Genomic DNA, 9,357 nt, shown 5'->3' with positions numbered 1-9,357 from the left:
CTTCCTTTTTTATTATTATTAATTTGTTGCTGTATTTTTCAAGTTAATTCATTTGTTTCTAAGAACTTTATATAGTTTATAGTTAGGGGGTGCAGCCAGCTTTCTTTTATCTTACTACATTCGGCTGTTACATAATTGCTCCAACGCAATCCACATTATCTGGAATTTACTGAGGCACGGTTTCAATAGAGCAACAGCTTATTAAACAGTAAAACGTGGAAACATTTCAGATGTTCCTTCTGTATGAAATTTAAATTCGTGGCCGCCATGTTTATTTTCAACCAATTAAATAAGTATCATGTAACCTTGGTTCCAGACCTCGCTGCTAACAACACTATGCTAAAGTCGTCCAGACATCAACCAGTTGTCACAGTTATCCCACTATGAGATCTGTGTCCATTTTCTTGCTTTGCTGGTCAAGTTTGTTGACTTGTTTTTAATGGTTCTTGTGTAGTTTATAGCCTTGTAGAGAATAGCTTCTTATTCCAAGTAGTCTGTTTCAACTCAAACCGTTTAGTTATTCTAATTTGACGTCTGTAATTGTTTTATGTTTCGTTAGGTAGTATAGTTTTCCTAGTATTGTTTGTATCATTGTACTCAAAACAACTGATGATTTTTGGGGGGAGAGTGCATTTATAGACTAGTTTAACGTGTGTTTATCCAAATCCTTGGAACATAAGATTCTAGTGTAAACCCAATCAACCAATCAATCAATCAATCAATCAATCAATCAATCAATCAATCAATCAATCAATCAATCAATCAATCAATCAATCAATCAATCAATCAATCAAATCGATTATTTAAATTCAACACTTGGCATTCTATGTGACTGAATAACGTGTGCTAACTTTATAAAAAGTGCAAAATATAATAACTAAGATACAATGAAATCATGTATATTTAACCCTCCCAAAATGAGCCCTTCCACAATCTCAGATGGGACCATTCTACCCAAAATAAGCTCTCCCGTATATAATCTCGTGGACAGACAGGGTTTGCTACTTTACTGAAGTTTATTTTCAATCCCAATTGTTCAAAAAAGGCAAGTTGCCTTCAATATATTAGAGTACCCTCACCCTTGGGTTAATATTAGGATAGTGATCCATGACGTCTCCTTCAAACCGCCAAGGCGTCACCGGCAGCTTTTCTCACAGAAACTTACATAAGGCTATATAGTTTAAGATCCGTATTAATCCAACAGGTTTAGTGAGCCAGATGGTCATCATGGACGATGCACAGGTCCGGTTTTGTAGAAACCCCTATCCCCTCCGTTGTGGTCTGATAACCCATCACAGGGTTACACCGCTACATTATTGTGAGGATACCCCAACAGGTGACGTGTACCCATTTATACACCTGAGAAAGGAGACAGGTTGTAAAGTGAAGTTTCGTGTCCAAAGAAAAAAAAAAAAAAAAAACAGTACACGATGGAGATTCCTCCAACAAATTCCCACGGTGTGATTATTTACTGGCCAGACCAATTTTTTTTTTCAGCACCAATTTTTTTTTATTTCCAGTGTTATGAAAATGACTTAATGAAACCAGGAGCCCTTCATGCTATTGAGAAAATGTCAGGGGTCATACTTGCTTAATTTATACAGAATTCGTAAGCCATTGTTCCAATTCATCCAGCTAAACAAACTAATTGATGATGTTTGAAGTTTACAAGCTGTATGAACAGTCTGGCTTTCCCTTTTATTTGGCGTGCATCCATACCTTGGCGTGTGGGTGGGGGTGGGGGGAGGGGGGTGAGGTCTAATTGAACTACGCCTTGAGTTGTACGTTTCTAAGGGATTTTTAGGGATGGTGTCTCGTCATACTTTGTTGTTCAGTGTTTTTTTGGCACTCCATTGGGGAAATGTATGAGAGCGAACAGATGGATTTAAAAATCGCCATAAAACGTATATAACTAGTGGATCAGAGAGAAAAATCTGTAGAATGAATTTACGAAGGAGAATGGATGCCAGATCTAAATAACGTTGTCATAATTCGGAGGATTACATGATCATACACTTAAATATTTAATAAATATCTCTGCAAAACCTGGAGCCCTCGGTAGTACTGTACTTGAAGGTGAAATTTGAACTTGAAATTTCGAAACTATAAACCTTTGTTTGACAATTTTCCCAAAATAGTCTGCTCACATTCGCTTCTGGATTGAATGGCAGTTTTTTTTTTTAATTTGCTTTTTGAGAGTTTTATTTACCTTAGCGAGCATTTGCCTTACAGCTTTTAATACTTTCACTGTGAAAAGTCGACAGAGATGGTAATTTTTAATAGGTTCAAAACTCAATGAAAATTCACATTGTCTCTCAAGGTTTCATTGAGACAATGTAAATCTATAACAAGTCCTTCAAATCCTGTGATTATCGACTTTAATCGGCAATGTGAAGTGATTTTTTGTCCATTATTGAGTTCTTTCCACCTGCCCACCAATCCGAAATTTCAGTTTTGACCGCGAGTTCTCGATATTCTCAGTCAGCCGCTCTTAAAATGCTTGAAAGCTTATAAAGAACAACTGGGAGAAATCAAGATCAAAGACCTGATAACATGTACACGCGAGTAATGAGTGCAAGCTAAAATAACTCAAGCTTCCGTTATATCGATCAGGGCCCGGTCCGGTTCGAAAGCCAATTAACGCTAATCCACGATTAAAGGTTAACCGAGGTTTTCAACTAGCTCATTAAGGATTATTTTAAAGGGTCATTTTAATCAAATGGTAAAAAAAAAGTATAAGGCAAAACTGAGGGACAAAAATCTTTTGGACTAATCCTTACAGATTAGTAAATATAATCAAATCAAAGTTCACGTTAACCCAAGATTAACTTAATCGGGCTTTGAATAACTCGGCCCAGATGGATGGATGGAAGCTAGATATGACGACTCCCTCTTTAAATAGAGTTATTGTATTGTATAGTAACATAGTAGAATAGAATAGAACACACACAATACTATATCAATTTGTGTACGCTTACCTTTGAGTTGAGGAACAAACCACCGCCGACCTAAAGTTACCTGACATTTAAGGACTCCTTACACAAAGGGGCGCCTTCCATATACGGATATGTCCCTAAGATTGCTTGACTGAAACTCGTTCCACCCGGAGCATAGCCATTCCAAAATAGGACATTTTCATGAAGGCGGAATTCATTTCGTTTTCCTTTTCAAATTCAAATTTTGTAATCCCAGTGAAGGGCAAAGAACAATAGCTCTAATTAGCATGAGAAAACAAAAACCAGGAGGATTAATTCTGGTAGTTGTAGTAAAATGACGCCATAGTGAAAATGTCCTATTGAAATCCTGACTCCTTGTCGTGAATTTCACTTCAAACTGTTTTGTTTATTTATTTATTTCATCTTTGTTTTTACGACTGATCTCGCGAGTTTCTCGCGCGCTTATTGACTAATTCTTGAGATTGTCAAAGTGGGACTTAACTGAAAAGCGTCCTAGAACTGACGCTATCGGCGAAACCAGCAAGATCTTGGAGGGTAAAATATTAAATAGCGCAGAGTAGAGTGTAGCGTGATTTGGCCTTTTCATTCACTCTGCATCGCAGGTCACGCAAATGAGATTTGTGAATGCGCACCATGGAAACAATTATTGTTTGTGGAAAGATTTGTATCATTGCTGCTGATTTGCTTCTTTTAAGAAGCAAATCAGCTTAAAAGCACTGAATCGCTCAAGTGAACACTAACATCGTGTGAGAAAACACGAAACACCCCAATCGCATCAGTGTGGCTAAAAAACCAGCTGTCCTTGCGAAAACATTGCTTTGGTCTTTGATAAACAATAGAAAAGTTTCCGAGATTGGTTCCCGAAGTAGAAGCCAAAGTCTGAGAAGCTCATAAGGAACAACCGAGAATCAGTAAAGAATTTCGCAAGATAGTCAACAAAAACGCCGTGTGTCAGTAGACGGTGTTAAGAGCAGTACATCCAGGCGAATATCGCTTTCAAGATGCATTGGAGACATTAAAATCTCATCAATACAGCGCAACTCGTTCACCTTTTTTGGCAAGGTTGCTAAGCTCTCGACTGCTTGAAAACGTGAAACAGTTGAATATTGAGCGCTACAAAGTAGTCTGTATTGTTACTATTGGCTCTAAGGAGTCACAAGGCTTGAGAATCTCCAGCCGGTGCTTATGGAACGTCAAGTTTGATACTTCAGTTAGTGCTTGCTTGGAGGGCGAGCGTTTCCTCGCCGTAGGCACCGTGTATGGCGTCTATTTTGAATAATATTGAGTTGTGTTTACAGGAAGACTAAAACCAGCTGGTGTTTTTGCAGACAATACCGCTATGTATGTGAGCGAAAATTAAAAAAAGAGGACAACTGTAGGCGAGTACTTCAAGGAATATACTTTAAACAGCAGTTATTAACCAGAAAACGTTGTGTATTTTACATATTTTAACAAGTTTAATCAGGCACGTCAGGAGCAGTGAATGATGACCTTATCAACTGGTTCGGCTCGACAGGGTTCAAGTGTTAAAACCCGAGTCAACACAATTTGAAACCTCAATGCATTTATTTAACTATGTTTGAAAGCCAGGATATATTCTGGATTCCGGATTTCCTCATTCATTATCATATTTCATATTTTATTGTTTTACCGCAGAAATCCTGCAGAGATAAAATTCCAGTACCCTTGAGTCTTTCCTGGCGACCAACCGCCGGCCAAAGAGCCTGAGGACTCTGGGTACGATATTGGTTCGTCGCCAGCAAGAACGAGGCACACCTGACTTTGGTCATGCGCAGTAAAGTTCAGAGGTATAATTTTACTTCCGGTCCTGTTTCGCGACGCCCGCGTTCCTGAATCTTAAAGTCCCTATATGCGAGATGGGACACTCTCCAGTCGCAGTTTTTTTTGTGGAGAGGCTTAATCCTAGATAGTTTTTTCTAGTATACAAGGCCTATAGTTTTTGCATCGGAGTTGCTAGCTGGGCATCTGCCAAAGGGTTTTTCGACTCTCCAATTCGTAGCCTTTTCTTCGCTACATTAAAGCTCCCAGCATCCGTACTCAATTAGAGGATACATGTAGCTAAAACTTTATGCAGGCGTGATGTTTCCATCGCCCTTAGTTGTCTTGCCGATACCTTTCGGGTGGGTCTGCCCACCAAAGCAGCGTCCTGTATTCTTTTTTGTGGCCATCATCTTAGGTAAAGCTTTGAATTCCTTATTGTTCCGTCATCATTTGTCAGTTGTTATCTTACGTTTTGTACTTTTAAATAGAAAGCGGCCTTGAACAATGGCTAAACTTTTTAATCTCAAGGCGAAGTGAGTTTGTGTTTCGCTTTTAACGTTTATTGAAGCGCTCAAGTAAACAAGATTGGCTTTTGTCAATCCGATTCCATCTAAGCTATTATCCTCACAGTTTCAGAGAGGAGTCATAAAGCTATTTACGTGATTACCAACATTAAATTTCCGTGTACTGCATAGTGAAACTACGTCAGGTGTTTTTCTTTGTCTTGGAGAGCATTTTTCAAGTCATACTTGCTTGTGAGGTTCATGCAAAGATTGAAGCTCCTATTTTGCATAATTGAGAAATGCTAGTATTCGGAAGAAGCACCAGGGTCTTGAAACCATCTGGCTGCACGATTTTTTTTTATGATAAAAAGTCTTTGTCTTTTCATAACCACAAGGGCATTGCTGTAGGATGTCTCATTATTGGCTTACATCCATTGCTGTGCACCATTTTTTATTTATTTATTTTTTAAAGCTGTGAAGGTTGGTTGGGAAAAAGTTGCTGTTTTTACTACTTGAAACCATTATGTGAAAATATCAATAATATTTTAATATAATGAAGACTTGTGCTTAAAAATAACTATCCACCAATCGTAGTATTTGGCCTTGCAGCAATGTTTTTAGTGTTGTGAAAAGTTATCAAAATTGTTTCAAATTTTGCATTTTTTTTTCACTACAAAAAAATCAATTTTTGCCGACGAAGGGACCCCGATGGAAACAGAGGAAGAAAGCGTTTAAGGCTAAAACGAAAATTGTATTTTTTTAAAGTAATCGGACAAAGTGTAATTCACATGCAATATTTAAAGCAAACCTATTTTGTGAACGATTCGGGTTATGAGGATGTTAGGGAGCCAACCACTTAAACTGAAATGATTAAAATTAACTTTGGGCCGCAAAAGAAGTGTACGCGAATGAACACAGATCACCCTAAGGCGTTTCTCCATCGTATTTTCTCCTTTCATTTTGCGCGAAATCCCTGTTTCAAAAACAATTTTTCGGTAAAATGGAAAAGGGTTTTATAGCTGCAAACCAGCTAAAATAGAGTACGTTCTTTACCTTAAATTACAGTTCGCTTATTGTTAAGACACAGACACCCAGGCGTCTTTTGCTGACAAATAATAATGGTTACACGTACATCTTGCCACCGGGGGTAGTGCGCTTCTTGAAACTCTTTCCTAATTTCAGACCAAAATATGTGATTTTTCCCAACCTATTTGATACACGACCTTCTTGTCGATTACATACCGTCCAAATTCTCCAAATGATAATGTTAACCCGCTTTAAACATACAAGGGGCTAAATTCGTTCAAAAACCGATATGAATGTGTCAAGCATGTGCGTAGGACTTCGTTAGGCCATTCAACTCCATTTTACTCGTGAAAACTATAACAAATTCCAGACCAGCCTCACCCTATTCAGCAAAAAGTGGTGAAAATCTATGCACTATTTCAAACTAAAAAGGTTGCCGCCGTCAAAAGCGCAGTTAAATTTAAAAAACACTTACACTTGTTAATCACAAATTTATAGAAGACGTTGTTATAATGGCGTCATGCATGGAAAGTTTTAATACCTTCTTTTCAAGTCACCATGAGGGGTCGTTTTTCATTACGATCGTATTAGGTATTAGGAATTAATTTTAAGATAAAAGCGCTGACTCGGAGCTATTAAGCCTAAAGGGTTGTTAAACACTTTAAAACATGTCTTCTAGTGAAGACCTTACCTGAATATATATTTTTTGCGAAATTTCGCCCTGCATGTAAACGTCGTCTTTAAGTCAACATTTAATTAGCTGTTTTTTATCGTTGCGCCACGGGTGCCAGATAGCCAGGCACCAGAAACAATCATTAAATACAAAAATAATTTACTGCGAAGGCAGAGAAGCATGTGTGACGCCGTATTATGCTACATGCCCGCCAGGGAAGAGGGCTCGGGTTCAATTCTACCTTGGAACCGAATAAAAAATTATTTTCTCATTTCAAAGCGAGGCCATCATCTTTGGTACAGCTTTCAATTCCTTATTTTTCCCTCATCATTTGTCAGTTATTATCTTAAGTTTTGTACTTTTAAATAAAAAGCGGCCATGAACAATGGCAAAATTTTTTTTATCTCGAAATGAAGGGAGTTTGTATTGAGCTTCTAATGTTTTTTTTGAAGCGCTCGAGTAAACAAACTTGGCTTGTGGCATTCAGATTCCAACTAATCTAATATTCCTTAAAGTCTCAGAGAGGAGTCATAAAGCTATTTACGTGAGTACCAAAATTAAATTACAGTGTACTGTATCGTGCAACTATGTCACTTTTTTTCTTTTATCTTGGAAAGCGTTTTACAAGTCATACATCGTTGTGAGGTTCATACAAAGGTTGAGGCTTCTAATTTACATAATAGAGATATGCTAGTATTTAGAAGCAGCGCCAGGGTCTTAAAACAATCTGGTCGCACGATTTTATTCTATGATATAAGAAGTGTTGTCTTTTCGTGTTGTGAGAAGTTATCAAAATTGTTAAAACTTTGCATTTTTTTGTCGCTACCAAAGATTCAATTTTTGCAAACGAAGGCACCCCACTGGAAACAGAGGAAGAAAGCGTTTAAGGCTCAAACGAAGATTGTGTTTTTTTAAAGTAACCGGACAAAGTGTAATTCACATGCAATATTTAAGGCAAACCTGTTTTGTGAACAATTTGGGTTATGAGGAACTTAGGGAGCCAGCCACTTAAACTTAAATGATTGAAATTAAATGTTGTCTTAATGACGACGTTTGCATGCAGAGTGAAATTTCGGAATATATATTATCAGGTACGGTCTTCACTTGAAGAGATGATTTAAAACAAAATTGGCCACTTTGAAAATTGTAATTTTAAGGCTCTGTCTGAAAGCAATTAGAACAAATTAATAAAAAAACTAATTGGGGAAAATAAAAGAAATGACATGTGAAATGTAGATGTAGCCTTAATTTGCCAGTAAAAGAAACATTAGAGTTCCGGTGTCTTAATCATAAGCGAATTGTTAGCTACGGGTTAAACACGTACTGTATTTTGAATTGTTTGAAGCTACACAAAAGGCGTCCATTCTACCAAAGGTACGTTTTGAAATCAGTTGAAGTAGCACATAGATATTGACCACTTCTTGCTGAATAGGGTGAGGCTGGTCTGGAATTGGTTATAGTTTTCACGATTAAAATGGAGTTGGAAGGCCTAGCGAAGTCCTACGCACATGTTTGACATATTTCTATCGGTCTTTGAACCAATTTATGTTCTTGTATGTTTGTAGCGGGTTATCATAATCAATTGGAGAATTTGGGTGGTATGCAATCGACAAGAAGGTCGTGTATCAAATAGGTTAGGAAAAATCACATATTTTGGTCTGAAATAAGAAAGAGTTTGAAGAAGCGCGCTACCCCTGGTGGCAAGATGTAGGTGTAGCCATTATTATTTGTCAGTAAAAGACGTCTGACTGCCTCTATGTCTTAACCATAAGTGAACTGCCATTTACGGCTAAAGAAAATACACTACTTTGCTTGGTTTGTAGCTACAAAACTCTTTTCATTTTACCGAACAATTGGTTTTAAAACAGGAATTTGCGAAAAATAAAAGGAGAAAATGCGATGGAGAAACGCCTGAGGGTGTTCCGTGCTCATTCGCGTATTCTTGTTTGGCGGCCCAAAGTAATTAGCTGTTAAAATCATTGCGCCACGGGTGCCAGATAGTCAGGCACCAGAAACAATCATTAAATACAAAAATTACTCACCGTGAAGGTATAGAAGCATGCGTGTGCAGTATTATGCTACATTCCCTCCGGGGAAGAAGGCTTGGGTTCAAATTTACCTTGGAACCGAATAAAAAAATATTATTTCATCTCAAAGCGAAGCCATGCATCATCTTTGCTAGAGCTTTGAATTCCTTATTGTTCTCTCATCATTTGTCAGTTATTATGTTAAATTTTGTACTTTTAAATAAAAAGCGGCCATCAACAATGGCCAAATTTTTTCATGTCATAGCGAAGCGAGTTTGTATTTTGCTTCTAAGCTTTTTTGAAGCGTTCAAGTTAACACGCTTGGCTTGTGGCAATCAGATTCCATCTAATCTAATATTCCTCACAGTCTCAGAGAGGAGTAATAAAGT

At 37.6% G+C, this 9,357-nt stretch overlaps 1 protein-coding gene and 1 pseudogene across 1 annotated transcript in view; both read left to right on the top strand.

The window, feature by feature from the left end:
- The first annotated feature begins 1,430 nt into the window (after window positions 1-1,430).
- On the top strand, window positions 1,431-4,391 carry LOC146477629 (dynein light chain Tctex-type 5 pseudogene; annotated as a pseudogene).
- Window positions 4,392-4,630: 239 nt separating this feature from the next.
- Window positions 4,631-9,357, top strand: part of LOC146477626 (cubilin-like) — an 89,637-nt gene continuing 84,910 nt past the window's right edge. Inside the window, exon 1 of the mRNA XM_085113108.1 lies at window positions 4,631-4,765. The gene's annotated coding sequence lies outside the window, so the exon portion shown is untranslated. The remainder of the gene's footprint in view (window positions 4,766-9,357) is intronic.

The sequence above is a fragment of the Pavona decussata genome, unplaced genomic scaffold, assembly GCF_977016875.1.
Source record: "Pavona decussata unplaced genomic scaffold, jaPavDecu1.1 SCAFFOLD_69, whole genome shotgun sequence".
NCBI classification, from domain to species: domain Eukaryota; kingdom Metazoa; phylum Cnidaria; class Anthozoa; order Scleractinia; family Agariciidae; genus Pavona; species Pavona decussata.
Note: the sequence above shows the minus strand (reverse complement) of the source record. Positions and strands in the feature narration are given on the sequence as shown.